The sequence below is a fragment of the Neopelma chrysocephalum genome, unplaced genomic scaffold (assembly GCF_003984885.1).
Source record: "Neopelma chrysocephalum unplaced genomic scaffold, ASM398488v2 Primary Assembly neopelma1_24, whole genome shotgun sequence".
In the NCBI taxonomy this organism is placed as follows: Eukaryota; Metazoa; Chordata; class Aves; order Passeriformes; family Pipridae; genus Neopelma; species Neopelma chrysocephalum.
The window spans coordinates 25,019,918-25,045,260 of NW_020897693.1; the positions used below are offsets into that span (position 1 = coordinate 25,019,918).

The 25,343-nt window shown below is 36.2% G+C and overlaps 1 protein-coding gene across 1 annotated transcript in view; it reads right to left on the reverse strand.

Annotated features, from left to right (window-relative positions):
• RYR3 (ryanodine receptor 3) overlaps positions 1-25,343 on the reverse strand; it is a 222,469-nt gene that overhangs the window by 179,561 nt on the left and 17,565 nt on the right. The window lies entirely within an intron of this gene.

Sequence of the window (25,343 nt, forward strand, 5' to 3'; positions counted from 1 at the left end):
CTATATTTTACTCACAGCTGCAATAAACATTCAAGTAGCTCCTTGCACATGAATGACTAACTTAAATGCAAAGTGATATGGAATTGTTTTGAAAATACATTCTTCTGTAAAAACATGGAAAAGTTTTATTTGATAATATATCATTTCCATCAAGAAAACATATTACTTAAAAAAAAACCCCAACACATATCTATCAAACAAACTCACTCAGAATTCCTGGGGTTTTATGGTAAAACAAGTAAGCATATGAAGCTGGTGCTCTTTACAGGCCTGATTATTGTGAGACTGCCATGTGCTGATTATAGATCAGTGTTGCAAAGAAATGCACAAAGTAAAAATCCACAGCTGCCTTCATGCTTTGATAGACAACATCCTACTTACATATCTTACTCTATCACAAAGCACAGGATGTAAACAAAAAATATCTTAATCAGTGTTTGAACATTAGCTACAAACTGATTCTCTACAGGACTGAATTTCTTTCAAATTTTCTGGAATAATCTCAGAAAAAAAGTAAAGTTCACCAGAAATTGCCATCTACACTGGCTGCATTTTTCTCTACAAAATAAAGAACTATAGCCAGAGTTGACAATGCTTTAACAAAGATGGATTTGGTAAATTTGTTGGTGCCCACCACTTAGTTTTACAAGGGGAATGGTCTCACTGAAATGACTGGTCTCACTTCTGTTTTTTGCAGAACTTTGTCCAAAAGGCACAGCTTCAGTACACTGCTAATGTCACAAAATATTTTCAGTTATTTCTAAAAAGAAGTACAGGAAACATAGTTTTGGCCCATTTAAAAAACAATCTTACAGTCTTTCAGTTAAGAAATAGAAGAGTATTTCTGCTTGCAAGGTGGAGCTTGAACAGGGTTGGCCTAGGATATGGAACTGGATTCTCTTCTTCTTAAGAGAAAAAAATCTCTCCTAAATCTGACCACATTACAAGCATTTGAAGTGGTGGGGAGGAGGGCATCGCAATAGATGAACACACAAATCCTTGCTAGAATTTTACATTTACTAGAGTTTGGCAACTTAGTTTTGCAAAGATCTTGACTTGGAGTACAGAAGTGGACTTATGCTGCCTATGATTTCTTCTCAATTATCCAGGATTCAAGGTGGGTGAGCACCATCATTTTCAGGTCAAGAAACTTTAGATCCAGACATAGTTTTTAAACATGAAGGGAATATACCTTCCTTCCATCCTCCTCCTGCCCAGCCTCCAACCTTCTCTTGAAATCAAGTGAAATTGTAATTTGTAACCTCCTTCAATCTGCAGTGATACAGATCAGCTATAGGAAAATCAAATTCTTGTGTTTGTTCTCAGCCTGGTTCCTACGAGTTCCATTTCATATCACCAAGCTCCTGCATCACAACAGTCAGTGAGACTGCAGTCCATCCTCACCATCTGAGGCTGGATGTGGCACTTAGTGCCATGGTCAAGTAACCACGGTGGTAGTGGATCAAGTTGGACTTGACGATCTCGGAGGTCCTTTCCAACCCGGCTGATTGTATAATTCTATGATTCTACGTCACACATTTTTCCAACCTGAAAAGTCCAAGCTTCCACAAAGTGGTTCTTCATCTGATTGTTAACCTGATCCTCATCTGACTTTTTTCTCAATATTTTCCAATTGTAATGGTTTCTTTTTAAAATGAGGTAAGCACAATTCCACATACTATTCAAAGTATGGAAAAAAATTACATGTTTATTCAATAGCAAAAAGACATTCTCTCTTCTGTTCTTTATTATGCTCTTTGTAATTTCTAATATTTGATTGCCTTTTTTGACCATTAATGAGTATTCAGCTGATTTTTTTCATTGAACTATTGTAATACCAGGATCTTACTTCTCAGTTCTGAGCCAATTATTTTAAGCATGAAGCTGGATTGCTAATTTTTTCCTCCTGCTTATAAATTCACATTTAGCATGAATTTCAACTGTTACTTAATTTCTGAAAGTCCTTCTAGGATGATTCACAGCTTGATCATATCCTTGCTACTCAAAATAATTTCCTACCATGACTGCTCTTCCTACTTATTCCTTTTCCCAGCTCCTCTCTCTCTTCCCCTTCCCTAGTGAACATGGTCAAACAAACTGATTAGTATCCATCTTTGGACACCTCAAAACCCAGCTGAACAATACAATAAGCAGTCTGCTCCAGAGATCACTTACAATCACATTAACTCTAATATTCAGTCAAATAAATAAATAAATAAATAAATAAATGAAACCAATGAACTAATTAGGGCTGTGATAAACAGTTTATAAACATATATAAGAGTTTGCCCCAAAATAGAAGGGAATAATATGTTTCCCATATGTAACAGAGAGAAGTAGGAACATAAATCTTGAACGGAAGCAAGACTGAGGCTGGATATTGGAAAAAATATTTCCTTCTCCTTTCCTAACGGTAAGGATAGCAAGGCACTAAAATTGGGTAGATTTTAAAGACACCACGGGTCTTTAAAAACAGTTTAAGATGGCATCTGCAAGTATGTTGTTTCGTGGCTATCATCAGTCTTTCCTTAGGTAAGGAAATATATGCACCCTGAGGTCTCCTAAAGACCTCGTTTTTCAAGATTCCATAATTGCTAAGTAATCTTTCATAGTTACTGAATGCTAGAAAATTATTTATAATCTGCAATGGACCATCAGTTGGGTTGATCATGATTCAAAAAGGTAATGTTGCCCTCCATTTTCTAGATATATATGCATTCATCTCATCTCATGAGAAGCAATGAACAACCCGAAGGCACTAGAATAGGAAATACACTTTATTATGCAGTCTTCTCCATATCTTATTCAGATTATGTTTTATTTATGCTTTTTTTCCCCCACAATACATGAGCACACAAGAAACAAGACACTAACTACTCTATTTCCTCATGGGTACTCATGTTCTTTATCTACCAATATCTGACAATTGCTTTATAAGTGAAATTACAATAAATATTCTCAAAAAGATTTCACATCTCATAATTAGCTTCTCTACCAAATGTGCCATCTGTCAGGATGATAATGAAACAGTAATCACACTAATTTTATACTGTGAAGTTCCAGAGAACAAGAAAACTGGCTTTATTTACTGTATTATAAAATGTGCATGTAGAATTAAAGTTTTGACTTTTAAACTTTGTGCACACTACTCTTTTAATATCTTGATTATAAAACTCTTTTCTTCATTGTTATTGTTTGTTAATCATAGGGTAGTTCTCCCAGCAAAATCTAGCTTTAATCTGACAGTGACTTTTCTTTGAAAGAAAAAACATGACAAAGATTGGGAAAATAAACCAAACAAATGTTCATTTAAACAAGGAATGAAATGCAACAACACAATTAAAATAAATCCAATATACATTTCAAAATTCTGGGTGTTCATAGAGATATTCCATGTCAAAACATTTGCTGATAACTGAATTCTGATGCTCCTAGGTGCACATATTTTTTACTTGCACTTTTGCAAATCTGTTTCTGATTACAGATTTCAAGATCTACAGGGAAAAATATATAATTTTTGCCCAGCATTTTTCACCTATACCAGAGGGCTATATAACAAGGTATGACAGTGATTTAAAAAAAAAAAAAAAGTATTTTCTTCCAACCAGGTTCAGTATGACCCTAAAATGTTGGGAAAACAGAAACTGAGTCTAGTTCTATTCTCATCTTTATGTTAAGGAAACTTTCCAGTCTGACCATCCAGGTGCTACTCTGGCAGTCACACTCTCACTACCCGTGCTGGGACTGCCCCTTTGCAGCAGCCGGATCCAGGGAGCTCCAGAACTGAGATTTGCCATGCTTGACCCCCTACACACACCCCACACTCACACAGTCAGACCAGCTTTCCCTACCAGCTCCACCCCAGGTTTCCCATGGCAGAGTCCCAGATGTCCAGATCATCAGAATAATTTAATCATGGTGCAATAACTAAATAATAAGATTGACAGCTAGAGCCTGTGCCTCCAAGGGGGGACCCCGAACAAAGGAACCCCTGGGCTCACAATCCAAGTTTGGAGAAGTCTGGGGGTCTCGGCTCCTGCTGTCTCTGAGTGTGGGTCCATGGCTGGGCCGCAGATCCCTGTGCCCTTTGTTATGCGAAGGTTGGCAGGTCACAGCCTCTTGCCTCGGGCTAGGGCTTCCCCCCACAGTTCAACCCGCAGCTCCAGTGCAGCTGCACATCCAGCTACCTGCACTGAATGTATTCCTAAACATTTAGTAATGTAAATTACGTAGAACTCTTTAATCAGTAGAATAACAAATGCTAAAAATCAAGAGAGGAATCAGATTTCTTTCAGAAAGCATGTTACAAATTCACTTAAATCTGGGAAACAATTGGTTTTAAATTCTATTAGTTTTGTCCATTAAAATTATATAAAGTCTTATTCTCAAAAAAAATCCTTCTTTTTTACAAAAAAAGAAGGTCATATAGCTTAGCAGACATAGTCAATATTCACCTGCATCATAAGTAATACTACAGCTTTAATAAAACCTGTAGGTTAGGCCTTTGAACTTCTAAACAGTGTTTTGTGGGAAGCAACTCTAAATCACCAGAGGATAGTGACAAGATAGAACTGAGTAGTCAAAGTACTTTTTCAATTGATCTGCCAGTATTTCATTTTTTTTGGTAGAGTGATAAATCACTTTGCTGCAGTCAAATTTCACACCTTCTCGTATAAGGCTAACAATATATATGAAACTCTTGTCACACACATTCCTTGGTTTGCTACATTGAAGAATTAAAATGAAGAAGGGTGGCTCAAGTCAGGAAGCTGATGAAGTGTACCAAGACCTCCTAAATACTAGTATAAAACTAAAGGGAGTTAACTATGCGTTTCTGTTGTATAAATGATCCATTTAAAAAATGTCCATAATTTACCAAGTTTCCAACTTCTTAAGGGATATAGTCAATTATTCCACTAATTCTCAAACAGAAGCTTCATACAATGCTACTTGAAAGGATTCCACTACTTCCAAATTTGAAAAGAACAAAATTTTTCAAACCTTAAACCTCATATGTTATTGTTGGGATTTATTACTTTAGTTATTATTACTGCAACACTTTGCAACTCGATATTTAAATCTTTTCTCCCTTGTACATTGTGAAAAATTAATTTTCATAAAACTGATACCAGAAAAGAGTTCTGGTATTGCTTTTTTATTTCTGCTACTGTTTTTCTACTTCAGATGAAGGATGCGGAAAAATACTGGCTGCTGAATTTATTACTTACCAAGGCAACATAGTTGCCTTGGTAACTATTTAACTAGTTAACTATTTAGACTTCCTAATTAATTAGTTCATAAAAATAAAAAGCTTCTTTGATTAAATTTTACTTGGGTTGTTTTGGCTTTGAGGCTGAGAAAAAATACTTAATGTATTATTTGCCATCTAGCTAGAACAATTCTGTTTGTTTAGGTTCCTGTACTGCAAAAACCAGTGTAATTTTCCTTTAATTAATAACAACAGTTTGGAAATTGTGTATCACACGTCCATGCAGAAGTCAGATTCAGAGCAAAGCATGTAACTACATGAGAGATCTTATTGCACGGCCATGTCACTTTTCCTCTGTCAAATCACTAAGGTATAACTCTCAAAAAAAATTCCTTGGGGGAAATTTCCAAAAGCCCTGCTGTATTTATCTACCTATTGATTTCTTTATTTGTTGTGCTAAGGGCAATTCCATTCTTAATAAACAAAATAATTGTTCATTGTAACACTATGACTAATACTCACATATAGTGTGCAGTATAGATTTGATTAATTGAAGTTTTGGATATTTTGGATTTTGTTTTTGTTGAAAGAAAATAGATTGCTTGCTTGAAAAAAAATTTTATTATAGTTACAAAGCTAGTTTAATACATGGATTTTTCATTTTGCCTACTCTTTGTCAAGTTAAAAAACAATTATTTTCTTTTTTGGACTAGTCATCCAAGAAAAAAAGAAACAGAAAACCAAGTAAAACCTCAAAATTGTTTTCAAGACTCAAAAAAGACTCAAACCCAAAACATACACACAGAAACAAACAAAAAAAGTTACCACACAAAATAACCTACTAAGCTTACGCACTTACCTGTAGTTACTACAAATGCAACCTAGTGGTGAGGTATAGTATGTCTTTACCGATGATTCCACATTGATCAGCAGCCTCCAAAAATGACTACAGATGTCTCTGGGATCCTGAGATTCACTGAATACTGATTAGCTATTAGAAGCAGTTTTCCCTTACCAAGCACATGGGGAAATGTACATTACAGAAACAATTATGTAAAGGAGCAGGAACCGTTACCCTTGGTCAGTGAACTTGGAAATGGAGGAGAACATTGGAATCTCCTCTTTGAACATATTCTAAAAATGTACATATGGAAGGAAAGTGTATTGTGTCTTCCAGGATGGATTCTTTTGTGTGTTCTTCTATTCTCTTTCCTTCTTCAGATCAAAACAATGACAAGTCATCAAGTTCCTTGACAACTCAAGTCTCTCTTTTTAAGTTAATTCAAGTAATATGAACTTTAATCCTATACTTCCTTAAAATTAGAAACAAACAGAACAAGGAGGCAATATGAGATACATATGATCCATATTGAAGCTGCGTGAACATTTTAAAAGTATTTAGATTAATATTTTTTAATCTTATGTTTGGACATACTTATATGTCCTAATTTAAATACTTTCAGAGGTAACATTATATTTCTGTTCAACTTCAAAGACTGCACAAAAGGTATTCACATTGCCATATTCTGTTCAGTATTTCCAGGTTTAAAAGAGTTTCAGTCATATTGCCTGGTAGCAGGAGAAAAAAAAACTAAAGTGCTCATCAAAAAATACATAAATAAAGAATAATAATAATGAGAAAAATTAAAAAGCAACTGTAAAGTGCTAAGAAAAATATCAGGCTAAATTCAATTATTACCTTTTTTAAAACAAAACCCTACATTTCTAGTCATGAAACTATTTGTACTGTTTTTTCTCTTTCATACATACCAGAAAAGAAGACATTTCCTGTTTACAGAACTCCCAATTTTGTCTCACAGCAGTTACATTATGTCATTCTGCCAAAGGAACATGAGTCTTCTGTATATCTTGAGAGCACTTTTTTCCTCACACCACACACTATGACCTCCACTTGCAGTACTGAAGATCCAATTTTTCAATAAATACTAAATTTACTTACTGCATAAAATAATATTAGGAACATTATAATAATAATGGCCAGTCTTCGCGAACGAAGATTTTGGGAAAGGTCTTTTACCTTTCAAGCCTGCACAATGGATTTTTTAGGTGAGACACAGCATGTGCTGAACTGAGCCCACCCTTTAATCCTAAGGTTCATCTGCCAGGGCCAAGCAAGCTTGGACAATGGCAGTGAGGTCCTCAGGACGTAGGTTTGTTTAGAGTGACCTTCTCATAGATGGATGGCCTCACAGGGCTAACGAGCTCCATCTGCCTGGGGGACCAGGGAATTGAACCTGGGTCACAGCAGTGAGAGTCCTGCATGCTAACCACTAGGCCACCAGGGGTCCCATTAGGAACATTGTTTACTAAAGTACATATCCAAGGACTAAAGCAAAGTTTAGTATCAGATTAAGCTTATGAAAAAAAAGGTTCAAAAAAGATTCAAGTTATGTTTTTTATTTCTGTAATTCGAAAAGTTTATACAGGTCTGCTGCAATATGATAAAATTCATCTTAGGACCTCCACACAAAAGTCATACTGCACAAATATTTTGGTCCCAAAATACAGACATCACAGTCATGCAATTGAATCAGGAAGAGGTCACATGAATATATCATCTTAGGCTTTCCTTTGCTTTAAATGTCTATAAACAAATCTTCTGGCAAGCAGTATGTGTTAATTTCTTAAACAAAGGTGTTCTTAGACACACTATGTTGTAAAACACCACAAAACCCATGAACAAATGAAGGAAAGTAATATCCAGACCAGATTTTAAATCACTGGTGGTGGTGGTGGGCTGGAGGTGGATTCTCAGCAGATTTAGCTTTGCTTCCAATACTTGTTATGGGTTATTTTTAATGTCTTTTTATAAATGAAAAGCCTTTATTTGCTTGGTAGTAACATACCATGGCCTTTCTTCCCCCAGTAAGCATACAAATTTCTCCCAATAATCACAACCAGTTCATTGCAAATGGATCCTTATGATGACAGCAGAGTTCTTTGATGGAAATTCACACAGCACCATCTGACAGTTCTCAGAAGATTTTAAAAATAGAGTTGGGGTTTCCGTTGTCAGTCTACTCCTTCAACAGTGGTTGGACCAAAGCCTAATTGTAACTCTGGAACAAACTTCCATACCTTATAGTGAGACATCAGCAAGGCACAATAAGCAAATATACAGCAATAAAACAGTCAGTCCTTGTAACAAAACAAAACAACTTCTGGATGAAAAGTTGTTTCAGAAAGTTAAGTAGTTCATTATTAACCATTTTGCTTCTTTTTTTTCAATGCAACTTCCAGGCTGTATACTTGTCATTGAAACATTTATGTAGTTTACTGTCCTTTGTATCACAGCTTTCCCCACCTCTCCCTTCGTGCAGTTGTTCATGGAAATGAGATAGCATGAGATAGTGACCACAAAGGAACATCCCCACCAACTACCAAGACCAAATCTAATATTCAAAAATATTTACCCATCATCTGTCATAAAAGCTGAGAACTAAATATTCTTTAAAAATCACTCCTTTGATTTCAAACTGTAATGCAGGAGTAAAAGAAGTCTTATTAATAGAGCTGGGGTGAACTACCCATGCAGATCGGCTTGGTGCAAACCAGGGACAAATCAAATATGTCCTTTCCTATCAGGCAAAGTCCTGTCTTGCTTTAAGCACGGAAGTGATGTTAAGTATACACAATAATTAACAGCATAGCAGATTGACTAAAAACATCAAGATATATCCCATGCTGATCAAGGAAGTGGAATTATCCAAGAAAGATGTATCCTGCATAAGCACCTTATCATTATTTACTGAATGGACTTGTTAGAGCAGGCCCCAAGGAGGGCCCTGGAAACAGTCAGAGGGTTGGAGCAACTCTACTATCAAGAAAAGCTGAGAGAGTTGGGCGTTGCTCATCCTGGAGAAGAGAAGGTTCTGGGGAGACCTCAACGAAGCATTTCAATACTTAAAGGGGGCTTATTAGAAAGATGGAGAGAGACTTGCTACCTGTGACTACTTGCTTGTAGTGACAGAATAAGAGACAACAGTTTTAAACTGAAAGAGCGTAGATTCAGATTGGACATAAGAAAGAACTTTTTTAGAGTAAGCGTGATAAGACACCAGAACACGTTGTCCAGAGAAGTTGTGGATGCCACATCATTGGAACAGCACTCTGAGCAACCTGATCTAGTGAAAAATGTCCCTGCCTGTGGCAGGGGGCCAGACTATATGATCTTTAAAGGTCCCTTCTGACCCAAACCATTCTATGATTCTATGAATTGTGATGTCATTATTGGCATGCTTTGCAACTCTCACATTCTTAACCTATGGCATAATATTGTATGATCAAATTAAGAAATTACTAGATATATTAGGAAAGCAGAGCATTACAGTTCATTTTAATGGAGCATCCTTTTGGAGAGAGAAATGAATGTAAGAAACATTATGTTTATATTGCATAATTGCATGTATTTTGTTTGTTTTACCCATTTCCTTTACATCTGGTGCAAGTGATATACTGGCAGGTTGACCAGTTAGCAACAGAAAGATATACTATAGGACATCCACAGTGACAAATTTATTTTCATTTCAGAAATTAACTGGCAACTGAAGTTCACAAATGTAAGAGACTTTGGCATAATAAACTCAACCTGCAAGGTTTAAATTAGAAATTTTTAGTGTTTGAAAGATGATCAAAAATATTAATGGAATAGCCAGTGTCTTGTCTCAATTACAGATGAACCAATTTTAAAAACTTGACACCTGACAGCAAGAAGGAATCCAAATAGAAGCTGTCAGCCTTTTGGAATCTTAGTGCATGACCACTGCCACATTAGTAAAGATGTCAACAGCAACAGACATTTAGATCATACCTATTTCAAAATGAGAATGGATGTGCACCATATTTAGCATATTCTTCAAATCATATATTCTGTATATGACTATTCTCTCCAAACTATCAACTATAAATATTTCAGATATTTATTTAATATCACAATTTGTTTAAAATGTAAGATTTCCCTGTCAGATTAACAGGTTTTGCTACAAAATTTGAAAGCTGACTTTAAGGTAAAAGTCCTATGGATCTTTTTACAGAACCCAATACCATTCAGGATTTTATACATTGTCCTCAACTGTTGGCAGAAGGAATACTTAGTATGCAGCTTTGAAAATGAGGGCCATACAGTAGGGCAAAAAATGATCTCTCTTAAATTTTAGGAACTCAAAAAAACCTGGAAAAGGTCCTACAAAAATATTTTAAAAAGCAGACATTTGCTCAGTCAGTATATTAAGTTTTAGGCTAGCTGCTTTCTACACAACAATAGAAGAACCCTATTCAAAGGTATTTTTAAAAAATAGTGTTCTCAGAGGGGATTTTACAATGTCATGGTGACCTGAATTTAAGTTCTATCCTTGTCAGGTGTAGGCAGCAGAACCACAGAAAAATGGGCAGTAGCATTTAAACACATACAGACCCAGGAATTTGCACCAGATCTCAGAACCAGAGTGAGCCTGTGAATAGCCAATAAATATTTACATGCTACTTATCCAGACTTTAGGAGTAAGAAAAAAAAAGAGAGGAAGAAAAAAAAAAAAGATGTGTGAGCTGGAATGTTACTGTCTAAATAGGGGGTTTTTTGCCAAGGACCCAAAGATGATATGACATCAATTATGAGATAAGACAGCTCTGAAGCAGAACTGCAAAGTAGCACAGGTTCTAGAATTGCTTAATACCTGTCTTTTAATTGTAACTATTTGATATCTTGGAGAAAACAATTACTGGTTTTAAAGAGTTTTCAATCATGAAAGCAGAGATTTAGATTAAATCTGAGGCTTCTCCCCCAAACTTTCTATAGACAAGACCAAAATATGGCTGTGAACATACAAAAAATGAGCTCCCAGAATTGGTAAGAATGGAATAAGTATGAAACAGGTTCAAATGTTTACATGCATACAGGAGGGATCACAAATTATACAGAGAAAGTATTCTAAAGGAACTACAATGCTGATAGTTACTCTATACTACTGAATATAAAGATACATTAAGGTATGTTTGGGCATATTCAGTCAATTATCAGATACATTAAGGGATGTAGAGAACATTAAAGAGTTTTTACATGCAGTGCTTCTCTTCAAACAATTCATTAAACTTCTCCGATTATGTCCTTATTGAGAGAATGTCAGAATGGTGTGCCATCATATATCATAAATATGATACTATATATTACCTAGACAAAAAATTCTGGGCAAAGCTTTTAAAATTTATTAGAAAATCAATAAATTTCAATGGTAAATATCATTCTGTGGACCTAGAGGCTATATACACACTATTCAGTATCAACCGCAACTACTTCCCCAACGTTAAACCACAGAATTAAAAGAAACTCTCTAGTTTATAGAGTTCTAGTGCCTACAAATTATTTTAAAGGATGCTTAATATGAGGATATAATGCCCTTGAAATCCAGCTATAGCTTCCTTTTCCACTATGTATATGCACGTACCTGTTAGTTTATCAGGTTTTCTCTGCAAAAAACTTTTCAAATAAGAGTCTGCTGAGATTAATTACATTCTTATTTCAATTAAAAATTCTGAAAACCATAAATTACTGTCATGTATATTTGAAACTGAATTATTTCAGAAGTGAGCTCTCTGATATTTTTGGCAATTCTTTAAAACAAAAACCTCACTATACTCAGTAATCATCCACATCTGTTACAGATGAAAGCAGAAAAGGCATCAAATGCAGAGAACATTACAACAGAAATCTTTCAAACAGGATTTGAAAAGCATAGTAGATACTGTAACAACCTTCATACAAAATACATTAAAAAAAGACAGAATAAAGTAGAAAAGATAGCACAGAAATAAAACGTGAAAATTTAAGTACATTCAACTGTCGTCGATTCCATGTCAAGCATTTACGCATATTACACAAGCTGGGCTATAGAAAATGAAATGTTCGAGATTTAGACAAGAACTGGTAGAGTCAGGATATTGAAAGAGCATAAATGAATCATACCCATCAACCATATCCTCCAAAAATCAAAAATTCAAACCACCAACAAACAGCTGCATGGCAGTTTCACCTGCGTAGTGATTTAAGTCTTACAGTTATTGTTACTCCAGTAGGAGATACCTACAAACCTGCAAGCAGTAGCCATCTCTAAAAAGGGACGGATCAATCACTATCCTCTAGGAAACTGAATGGAAATACGTGAGCTAACTACATGTTCAGTCACTGATGTCATTAGATTGGATCTATAATTGAGAACAAGTACAGTTACTGGGAATAGAATGATTCCTATAAAACAAGACAAATACTTCTCAGTGTTACCTAATTGACGTTACAAAGAATAATAAAGACATATTAAGTTGCTTTAGGTTTTTTTCATAAATTAGATAGTGCCAAATGATAGATAATGCCAAAGGAAAGTGCACTTAATTTTGCAACTAAGTTGATTTCTGTAGAAAAATCAGTATCACTCTATTTCCCACTGCTTCTGTCCCAGATAAGATATTAGCAGTGCTTGCTTACTTGCAAATCTCTTTATAAGGTTCACTTAAGAAGTCTGTAGCACCTGTTCATACCAAAAATCAGCCAGCACATTCACTAGCAAATTAGAGAGCCAAGCCTTGATATGTTTTTAGCAGAGAGGTTCGTAAAATTTAACTACACTGCTTACACCCTTTGCACTTTGCAAATTCACATCCAGTTATGTTCACTAGCCAGCCACATCACAGGAAGCAAAAGATAGCCTACCCTCTTGCCTCCAGGAAGATGGAGGGGACCCACAAGATAAAGGGAATGGAACCAGATCTCTGCTTAGGGTAAGAGGTGAATCCCCTCCCGGCCTACCTCATGTTCCCGGGTGCCCTGATATAACAGGTATGAGACTGTGGAACTGAGAGTCAGACACACTACAACATGGACAAAGGTTCACAGGTTGGAGGAATCGTCCAGGGTGAGTCAGTCTACCCACCACATCATGACTGCCTCAGTTACAAAAAAAAAAAAAAAAGTCATTGGTGACTCCCTTTTGAGAGAAACAGAGGGGGCAATATGCCAATCAGACCCAATCCATAGGGAAGTCTGCTGCCTCCTTGGGGTCCAGGTAAGTGATGTTACCAAGAAACTCTCCAGTTATCCATCACTGTTTTTTCAGGTGGGCAGCAATGAAGCACTAAAAGCAGCCTGGGAACTATCAAGAGGGACCTCAGGGCCTTGGGACAACTGGTTGAGGGATCTGGAGCATAAGCAGTGTTCTCTATCCTGGCAGTTTCAGGGAATGGTGGGAGTAGGAAAATCACACAGATGAATAAGTGGCTCCAAGCCTAGTGTAACCCAGCAGTATTTTTTTTTTGTGATCACAGATCGGTTTACACAACACCGAGCCTGCTGGCAACAGAGGGGGCACACCTGTCCCAAAGCAGAAAAAGTCTTTTCACAGGAGTTAGCAGGGCTCACTGAAATAGCTTTAAACAAGATTTGAAGAGGGAAAGGGATAAAATCAGGCTTGCTAAGATAAGCCTGGGGGCAGCACATCAGGGACCTTATCACTCTACCTGAAAGGAGATCGCAGCCCAGTGTCAGTCTCTTCTCCCAGCTAACAAGAGACAGGATGAGAGGAAATGGTCTACAGTTGCACCAGAGGAGGTTTAGTTTGGATCTTAGGAAAGTCTTCACTGAAAGGGTGGTCAGACATTGGAACATGCTGCCCAGGGAAGTGGTGGAATCACCATCCCTGGATTCAATGTGGCACTTGGGAACATGGTTTAGTGGTGAACACAGTGCTGCTAGTTAATGGTTGAACTCAACAATCTTCGAGGTCTTTTCCTTTTCCAACCTTGACAATTCTATGATTTTATCTTGAGTTGGAAGTGACCTTTAGAGATTGTCTAGTCCTACCCCGTGCTCAAAATAGAGTCAACAGCAGCGAGGTGCTCAAGACCATTTCCAGTCAAGTTTTGAACACATCCTGAGACAGAGACTCCATAGCCTTTTTGACCACCTGTGCCAGTTTGACCAGCCCCACCATAGAAAAAAAAATCATTTTCAGAACCAGGATTGAAGTTTGTTAGTGAAATTCTTTAGACTCACAAGCATACAAAAATTTGCAGTTCCCTCAGTTGTCAGCCCAGGCCCTCTGCCTAACACTTGGGCCTCGTACTTGCAGTTAGTCCAGTTTGAAGTTTGCAAGGCAAATTACACATGCATGGCACTCACACTCCAGGTTAGGGGAAAATGTGAACTCCAGTGTCACCCCCTGTAGCTTGCACCTAGGACCAGCGACCCATGGTCCTACACCAGCAGTTGACACTGAAACCCTTGCTTCCTCCAGTTGCTGGTACAGAATGTGTCCCATCACCCAAAGTCTGATTCCAGTTGCTGGCTCAAATTCACTCACCTCAGTCCACCCAGTAGCTGTCAATCCTTCTAAGATCTATGGACTCTAGATCTACCTATGAAGATACTCTTACTTGCTTCAGTTGCTGCCACCACAGACACAGGGGCCACTTCATCTGAGGTCTGATTCCAGTTGCTGGCTCCAAATTCAACTTCTGGTTTCCTCAGTTGCTAGCATCATTCCTTGCAGCAAACATGCACAGGGTAAATAGTGAGTATTTAATAGGAAGAGCTACTTCAGTGACCAGGCACAGGGTTGTCAGGCAAGCAAATCGACTGGACACAATTATTACAAAACAAGCCCTTTTTATATCTCCTCCTGTCTATTTCCTAGTAGCACCTCAATCCCCTTTCACTTATCAGCTTTGCCTAAATTTTGCGGAGTCCTACAGGATCCTTAAATATTCAGAACCTTCATGTTTCCTACCTTATCAGTTACAAAGCCCAAATGGGTCTTCTCCAAATGCTGCCTGTAGGTTCTTAATGCGCCATCAGTTAACAGGTGAAGAGTTTTGGTCTTTGTCATTGTCTCCATGTCTACTATGTCTACTATGTCTACTATGTTCGTATCTCTGTGTGGTTTTGTTTATCTAGCAATTCCCCCCACTTCATCCCTTCAACTTCGCTTAGTCCTTGTTTTAAGAATAAAAGGAAAAATATTCAGCAATGATTATAGCGCTTCTTGGGGAAGGAAATTACATGGGAAAAACATTGAATGCTTGAAGTTTGTAATTTCAACACCAGCAACAACAGGTACACTGCTTGGTGAGTACTTCACAACATGTTAGGTTTGCATATTATTAAAATGCATGACCAAGATGGATAGAACATGAGTGTGCTTTTAATACCACACCATAATAAACACCATTGGTTCGACTGATTGCCAATGCAAATACAATGCAGCACACATTTATAAGCGATGAAACAGAAGACATTTTTGGTTTTGATACCCTATTTCAAATGCATACGCTCTTCTCTTTCAGAGAGTTACAGATTTTCTTCCTCAAGTTTACAAGTTACTATGTCTGAACTTTCAAAATTCATTATAATAATTCTTATTTCCACAAAAGCTTAGTTACCACTGAAGAGCTAAATTAGATTTTCTCATCAGGAATACTGAGGCTTATTTTATGCTTGCACATATGCTAAGTTGGATTCATCTCTTTCTCAACATACAAAGAAAAAGAAAATTACAAAATTACAAAATCTATCACCACTTCAAGCTGTCTTGCAGGGAAACTGTTATATTCCCACTGTGGGTTTCTGCCACAAAAATTACTGCCTGACATCTATGATTTCAAAATGTTCATGTCTACAAAGCTCATCTGGGGAAAGAAAATTATGAATCTTCAAGTATTTCGTGAGGGTTTTTTTTTTTCAAAGGTAGATCTACGTTTTTCTTCATACAGAACTTCTGTTCCTCTAAACCTGCAGTGGATAACCAGCAAAACCTCTCATTTTATTTTTATTACCAGTAGATCAGTGAATTGTCACATCAACAATTCCACTCATACCTCAAACAGAAGTATCAGTGAGATAATCAGAGATTTAGAATGCATATGCTAGACCTTCTCTTCATAGTGAGTTTCACAAGAAAAACACAGGCTTTAAACCAAAATATAGAAAGATAAATAAATCTTCAGATTTTAATGGAACCATCTTAACAAATCAGACTGAACACTAATTCAGTGGCAAATGACATCTTAAGTCAGACAACAGATGAGTACTAATTTTGTATAGATGAGTCCAGAGAGGACCAAAAACTTGGAAATGACTAGAACAACTGGTGTGACACAGCATTCTGTCATTTCTGAGCCACTCACATTTGCAACACTGAGATATTACCAAATCTAGGATGGGAAATCCCCAAAAATCACAGCTGTTATAGCCTCTGTTTCTATACATACTCAAATAATATATTTTTCTATTTCTATGCCTTCTTTTTCATGTAGACACTAGCATACTTTCAAATATGTCACAGAGTTTATTCAATGGGACTACATTGATGGTAAAAACTTGAGTACAAACAAATCATCCATTTGTTGAGAAGTTATGGAGAAAGTACACAACAGCAATTTCTGAAACACAAACAAGCTAGCAGGAATTCAAACCACTGACTTAAACAATGAATGCACAGTTATACAACATAGCACGGAGAAAAACTCTTCAAACTAACATACCTGGCACCACTCCTGTAAAATCTGGTACTTGCTTCCTTCATAGCTTATTCGGGGTTAATAAATATTCCATCTCTGCTACAGCCTTCTTATTGTCTCCATACAAATGTCATCTAAAAATTATCACCTTGGATCCATAAAGAAGCAAGGAGGTTGAAGATAACTATAAACTGTATCACAGAATATAGCTGAAAAGAAGAACTTTAATTTCTGTAAAATTCAGTAGCCATTAGGGTTAAGTCCAAAGCATAGATCTTTAAAATTAGGTTATCAGATTTTGTTTTGGGTTTTTTTATGTTTTGTTTTGGGGGTTGTTTTGTTTGTTTCTTTTTCTTTTTTGTTTGGTTTTGTTTCTTGTTTTTGGTTGGTTGGTTTTTTAAAATAAGATCTGCTCATCCACCTTCTGTTATCAGTTCTACCAATTCAATCCTGACATACACTTTACCGCCACGAGTCAACTGGCCTATAGTCAGAAATACGCAATGTCACTCCGAGAGCAAATGCAAAGGGCAACTCCTGTAGTAATCAAATTCACTAGAAGTTACAGAATTTGTTTTACATCATATCCCATTGAAAACAAAAGGTAAACAATTACTGCACCTAACACAAGCACTTCAAAGAACTGCTCTATATAATTCTTTCTAATGGGGAAAGTTTTGGGTGATACTTGAAAAGTTAGTCAGAGAAAAGTTGCTAAAAGTCAACAGTACCTTCAGAAAAGTGCAGTTCATTCAAATTGACAAGATTTGCATTAGATTATTCAATATTACTTATGATACAGAGAACATTACAGAAGATTTACATTATCACCAGCAACAGGCTGGAAATACTTGGCAAGTGGCAATAGCTCTGTCATTCTTAGCCGCCAGAATTATAATGATGACTCAACAATGATTGGATGATTGGGCATTAAAATGCAAAAAACAACCAAACCAAAACAAAAACCCACAACCCACCAAAAAAACCCCAAAGCCATACAAAATTATGCAAGAGCATACAAGAGCATATGCTGCCTACAGCCACAGAAGATACTACAGTGATATTAATAAGGTAGAAATTATTTGATATAATGTCACCAAGCTCCATTACCCTTACATTATTCTTCCTTCTCTGTAGTCAATAGTGCATTCTTACAAATGCCTTACAAAATATTTTTTTAACATCCGCAAGAAAATGTTGTAGAGTCACAATAAAAGGATAAAATTGTACATATTTTTCTTCATTTAAATTCTAGTTAAATTTTACATGTATACCTGTATGCATCGTGGTGAAAACTGGTTGTACGTTGGAGATCTTTTGGAACATCTCTTTCTCCTCAAACAAGATTTTTAGGCAGAAATAAAGAACAGAAGGATGACCAGGCACAGAAAACCTTCCCACTTTATTTGACTGCTTAGTAATTAGTTGAAAATGTAAAGACATGTTCTTGTTAAATGATTACACCAAGATAATTACATGCACCAAGAAAATTGCAAGCATGCATAGGGCTGTTTAGCCCCTATATACATACCTTTCATTAAGTTGTTTAAGTAAGTATATAGTGCTTAAGCATGTTTTCATTGAGCATACAATAACAAGGAGTCTTTTCACTTTTCAGTTATTTACTAAATAACTGAATAAATAACCACTAAATAACTTCTAACATAGTTATTTACTAAATAACTAAATGCTGACTGATCATGCTGTCAGCTGGTAGATTTGAAATGAGAAAAATCTGCCAATGAAACTGAAATTTCAGACCTCCATAGTAGGCTACATAGTGTCTTTAGTCAGCTTCAGCAGCATGAAATCCCTTGAGTGTAGTTGTTATGATAAAAACCTAAGGATATGCCTGAGTTAATTGCTAGGAATAACATTTCCTTTACAGAGATAAGAGCCAAATAATTGAATCATAAACACAGATGATAAATGCATAACAAGTATATAGGGCTGAATGTTAAAATCACAAAACCCCAAATTAGAATAGACACTTTTGACAAGTAAGTGAATGAAACATATTAGAAACATAGTTCTGTACTTTCATTCAAAAAAGATTACAAATATACTGATCATCCTTAATGATTACTTCTCTGCAGTTTTATAGGAGAACTCAAAAATAGAGGCTTTACTTAAAGCTTTATCTGATAATCATTATTAAATACTTTCCAAATACTGCTACCTAAAAAATCTGAGGCAGATTTCATTCCTCATACTTTATGGGCATCTACAGTTTATTACTGCAGTCAGACAATATATTATTTTTAGACATAATGTAAATAAATTACATACTCTTATACTGTAGAAGAGGCAATTGCAAAAAGGCAAAAAGACACCACTCACTATCCTTTTCTTAAATGTTCAGATGAGAATTGATAAGATTTTAACTATAGCAAGAGAGAAAAAACTATTTCAAATAACACTGTTCCACAGACAAATATTTCAGACCTCTCTGCAGCTGAATTTAATCTCCTAAAAAGGGGATATGCTAAGGTATGAGAAGAGTTATATACTCTGAGAAAGGCAGGCATGAAAATAATGACGTTAACTATCAAGTGTTTTATGCTGCCATCATAGTTTAAAAGGGCTCTCTGCCCTGTTCAAGTGTCTCACATCCTCTCCTCCATCTTTAACGGAGCGGGGTTTTTAGTTCAAACTAAAACTGACTAGAATAATAGGAAACTTAAACCCTACTACACCCAAAGTTAGCAAAACCTTCAATTCTACAATGTTGCTTCTGTATCTTCTCATTAGTATAGGGCTCAAAGACATCTGAAGCTCCAACACAACTCTTTTGTTCTTGTATTTTTCAACCATGTCCACTAAAGGAAAATATGCTTATGTGAACAGTAACACTCCTGAAGTATCCTTCTATTTCTAGAGGAAGCTTCCTGTGTCACTACTAACTTCAGCAATTTTTTCCTCTTTCCAAAAGTAGCACCACTAGCTGCAAAGTTCACCGAACATCAACTGAAGGCCTATACCAATAATTTTTTCATGGTCTTTGTTTTAATGGTAATTCAAAAGATGCCTCCAAAGATTCACTGCAACTTACCTGACAGAATTCCTATTCCTATACAGAATCTGCAAAACCTTAATGAATTTAGATGTATTTTTCACAACTGTGCTTCAACATGAAGATCCTAAAAGAACACTTAAAAAAAGTTGAACCTACCTAGCCCAGCTATCAGTTCCTCTTTTTCAGTTTTGCACATCTCTCATGTCCACGCCCTTGTATAATTTCTCATCTCAGTCTTTGTCATATATAGATTTCCTTCACTCTTCATTTAGCACATCAATCTTATAACCACTTCTCTCTGCTTGTGTATTCTATCTGCCTTTTCCACCTCACACCCAATGTTTCTATTTCAGTTGAAGGAGAGTTCTGGCTACCTCTGATGTGCACGGGCATACCAAATGCCCAGCTACTCTTTTTAAAATTGTCTTTTACAATGGAGGCACATCTTGCGTGATAATTTTATACTCAGCTTAAAAGAAACCAGAAATGTAAACAACTTATTTTAAAGTATACAATCAAAGAAGCTGCTGTAAACTCTAAATCACTGCTGTAAACTCTAAATCACTGTTAGTTTTGTGATTTGATGGTTGCCAAATCTCCCAGCCAAATCCAGTGCACCATATGAACAAATATGCCCAATTTACTACACAATAGAGCTATAAACACTTTTCTTAAGCATGAGAAAATGTTGATCTGCCTGTTGCTAAAATGAGTCTCTACTGAAAAGAAATAACTGTGTTCTGTATGGGGTAGTGCTAACAGGGCTGCATTAATTGAACTAATCTGTTTCTTATTTGTAAATAGTCCAAAATGTAAGACAAAAATTCCTTTATCCCTACACTAAGTCTATTTTTTTAGGTATGCCATTATATTTATTCCATTCAGAACTCACTTGACATATACTGAAGATACTTGTTTGATAACTGATTGTCAGAATCAGCAAAATTTAGCAGGTTAGACTTGTCTACCACAAGCTTGTCTCAGCTTGTCTACAAGAGTCTGGGAGCATCTGTTTAAGAGGTAGACACCAATCAAAAGACCTACATGTGATACAAACATATCCAAATTAAAACAGCCTGTGTCATGGTCACCAGTGACAAAGAAGATCGATAATGTTGACTTTTACCACCTCTTCCATGCCCACTTCTTCAGCCCAAATGCCAAAATGAAAAAATGTTCCAATTTTCTCTACTTCTCTATCACTATGCCTCCTTCTACCTTATTATACAGCCCCTTACTGCTTAGCAAGGTCTTTATTTCCACCCGTCTTAAGTTCTGCATGGGAAGCAGAACAAATGGTTGAATATGATCTATTTGCAAAAGAGCAACACCCTTTTTTTTTTTAATCTCAAAACCTACATATCTACCTCCTTCCTCATCAAGTCATTTGTCACACTGGCACTTCCTACCCTACCTCTCTTTCTTAACCAAGGTCCTCAGAGTGAGATTTCTGCCTCAGTCCCGTGGTTCTAATTTTCTTCCAGCAAAAGAAAATTGAAGAAAAAGGTGAAATTCCATCTCAATTTCTCTGAAATAAAATCAAAGCAGAAAAGCAGATAACAGAACCTGACAGGCAGCAAAGCACAATGAGATCAAAAAAAAGTATTCTTAAGCAGTTATTTCACTAAATACATAGGACAAGCCATGAGTTCAATTGAATTTGAAGGGCTTGGATCACTGAGCTTTTCACTCTGTGCATTTCCAGGACACAGATAATGGAGTCTAAGAAGTACTTCAGAAAAAGAAAGCACTTGCAGCACCTATACAACAAGACAGATAGCATACTTTGTTTTCTTAATATGTGAAATCTTAAGCCTGAGAAAGCTTCTAATATGTTTGTGAGACACTGCATATTAATTTCAGAGGTAAGTACTATTCCTTCCTAATATCTTCTTGTTTACACAGTTTAAAACACTTACAGAGTATCATGTGCAATATTTTCCTATCTGAAAAGACTACTGAAATATGAAGGAAAACTGTCATAGTATCAAAGTTCTGCCTCAAAAGCATCAGATCAACTTACTGAATAATCTAAATTATTCAGTCTACTTTTTTCCCGGAATCCCATTGAAGATTGAAGAGTAGCGCATACGTATAGGGCTGGGCAATCACCAGGCATATGAAGTTTAACAAGATAAAAGTGCTGGATTCTGCACCTGGGCTGGGGCAACCCTGGGTGTTCATAGAGATTGGGGAATGAGATGCTGGAAAGCAGTGCCACAGAAAGGCACCTGGGGGTCCTGGTCGATGGCAAGTTGAATGAGTCATCAGTGCCCTGGCAGCCAGGAAGGCCAACCGTGTCCTCGGGGGCATCAGGCAAAGCATCGCCAGCCGGTTGAGGAAGGGGATTGTCCCACTCTGCTCTGCACTGGGGTGGGCTCACCTTGAATATTGTGTGCAATATTCTGCAATAGAAGAAAGATTTTAAGCTATCAGAGAGTGTCCTGAGTAGGGCAATGTAAGATGGTGAAGGGCCTTGAGGGGAAGCTGTATGAGGAGCGGCTGAGGTCACTTGGTCTGTTCAGCCTGGAGAAGAGGAGACTGAGGGGAGACCTCATTGCAGTTACAACTTCCTCATGAGGGGAAGAGGATGGGCAGGCACTGATCTCTTCTCTGTGGTGACCAGTGACAGATCTGAGGGAATGGCCCCAGGTTAGGGGAGTTGTGTTAAGGGAGGTTTGCATTAGATATTAGGAAAAGCTTCTTCATCCAAAGTGTGGTTGGAACAGGGAACAGTCTCCCCAGGGAAGCAGTGACAGCACCAAGCCTGATAGAGTTCAAGAAGCATCTGGTGTAACTCTTAGGGATGGTCCTATGCAGGTCTAGAAGTTGGACTTTGATGATCCCAGTGGGTCCCTTCCAACAGAATATTCTGTGATTCTGTTATTCTCTGATATGGTATTAGTGTTTTCTACTTTTTATCAGTAGGCTCATTTAAAAATTAATTTAAATAACAATTGAGGAATTTTACTATATATAGCATTCTAATACAGTTTTGATTATACATAAGCATACAAATAGCCTGCACTGACATAATAATAAATAATAAATAATAAATATAATAATTATAAATCCAGCTCTCTAAAAGAGCAGACTTGATTTGTAGCCTCACAGAAACAAGGAATATTTTTAAGAGGCTGTCATATTATAACTTCCTAATTCTTAATGCTTTCTCCACAGCTGAGTTGAGACATTTATGAAACACTATGGTATGTCAAGACATGGCATCAAATACCTTCATCATATGATGAAGGACAGGTATCACTAGCTTCTAATGAAACCAATCACAGGCTTGATGATTATCATTTGGTGCAAAACTGAGCCTTTTCTCTGCACTTAGTGGAAGTCCTGTACAGCATATATACACAAAACCTCCAAGCATTTCTGGTTATATGGCAAGAATAGCTCAGATATCCATTAGCCAATAAACTGTTACGTCATTTTCATGTCAAACTAATTTTATTAGCAATAGTCTTTATAAGACAAATCAAAACAAAGTTGTGAAAGCAGTAGTTCTGTGCATGAAGCTCCAGATTATACAGTAATTTGTGTAGTAAAGCATGAATAAAAGGTTTTTTTACTGCAGAAAATTAGAAATGTTATAATAAAATTGGTGGTAAAGTTTTGCAGCCAAATGCAGTTCAAAATGCAGTGTACTTTACTAAGTGAATTAGGGAAACTGGTTTTTATGCACAGAAAAATTCAAAAAGAGTTACAGAGTTACATAGACAGTAAGGATAGGTAAATACTCCTGTAAATTCCATTAAGGTTGGACATGAATTTATATGTAAAATCAACATAAATAAAGCACAGCTGTGAATGTTGGAAAGATCTGGACTAATCTTCTAATGCAAGCCTGAGATAACTCCCTTACGGAGACTTGTTGAACTTTCTAATTCTATATCATGCTAATTGGGACATCAGATTTCTTTTAGCATGACTGTTTTGTCGCTTGTTTAAAATCGTGTGAAAAACCCTCTGGTGGTTCTACTGCATGCTAGAAGAGTTGTTAGAGAATATTTTCTGAACATAATAATTACAGAATTATTCAGTAACTCCAAATCAAACTAATTTTAAATAAAAGGAATAACACTCATCTTTGATAAAAGACAAAATATTTAAGTAACTATAGAGTCATCTACTACATCTAGCACTATAATCTCATGGCAATTATATGTCATTTATAGAAGTAACTGACTCAAATTTCTAAAATAGGTCTTATTTTTAAACATATTGCGTTAACTGGAGACCATTTATGACATAATGAAAAACTGACATTCAGGTTTGCTAAGCCTGAAATTGCTTAAAATATCTTACCATATTTTTAGTGTAGCATTCTTCAGGGAGACCATTACTAGAAGTACAATCTACAGTTCCAGTATTTTATATGTATCTCTAGTGAACATTATATGATTTTTAAGATAAACATTCATAACTAGTTTGTTCACATAAGCCTATTCTAAACCTCACATTTGGGAAAAACATATATTCCACAAACCTTAACCCCTTCAGATTAATCAGTCATTTATGACTTCAGAAGCCTTCATGAGATAACCTTCATATTAATCTTTCTTCATTTAAAAGTATAAAACACTTTGTCCCAAGATAGATTTCACTCTGCACTCATCATATGGATAACATATGATGAAAACTTAAAATAAAGCCCATCTCCTGAATAAAGTGCTTCCCCTAAGAGTTCTTATTTAATATCTCAACTTCAGCATCACACAACTGAACTGGCTGTTCTCAATTTGACCAAATAATTTGACAACGATAGAGGCCTATACTGCTTTGCATTCAAAGAGACTCTTTGAAGTCCTTTGTCTTCTTCCTTGCAGAAAGACTTCACAATACATTTTAAATTTCTTTTATTTGTCTAAGAGCACAAGTTCAGTGACTTGATTGGCAATTTTCTGCTTTTTGTACCAAATGGACATAATTTTGTGTGTTTCCACATTTTAAGTGCTAATCTCATATTTTGATGCCAATGCTTTTGTCTAAGTAGCTACATTATTTTAGTCAATGTTCTTTATTACCAAAGCTCTTTTTTATATCGGAATTGGCCAAGTATGCTAATGTACTTCTTTTTTCTGCTTCCTACCTTCCATGTAATATACTTCACAGACTTCAGTCTCCACTTGGCTTTCACAGACAACTTTCAAAAACAAACAAACAAATAAACTGATAATAAATATCCAAGATAATTAACTTTTTAAACAAGGTAATGGTATTAAATTTTATCACATGATGTATGTTTAATGTCACAAGAGCTATTTACTAGATAGATGTGAAAGATTGACTTTTTGAATTAAAACTGTGTTTGTGATCTCAGATTCTCGCATACAAAACATGATCAAATGTTTGTCCAAGGCTATAACTCTTTGACATCATTACACAGAAAAACAAATAAACAAACAAATAAACAAACCAGTAAACAAACAGCTGACAAGATACATATGGAAAAGTGAACTGAATTTTCTGTTCTAAATTAGGAAGTTGAGGTGAATTGAGATTGAGGCAGGAAGCGATGTGACTTGCAAATCTATTGTGGATTACAGGTTATCTGAGACAGGAGAAGAATCATCTAATTCTACTCCT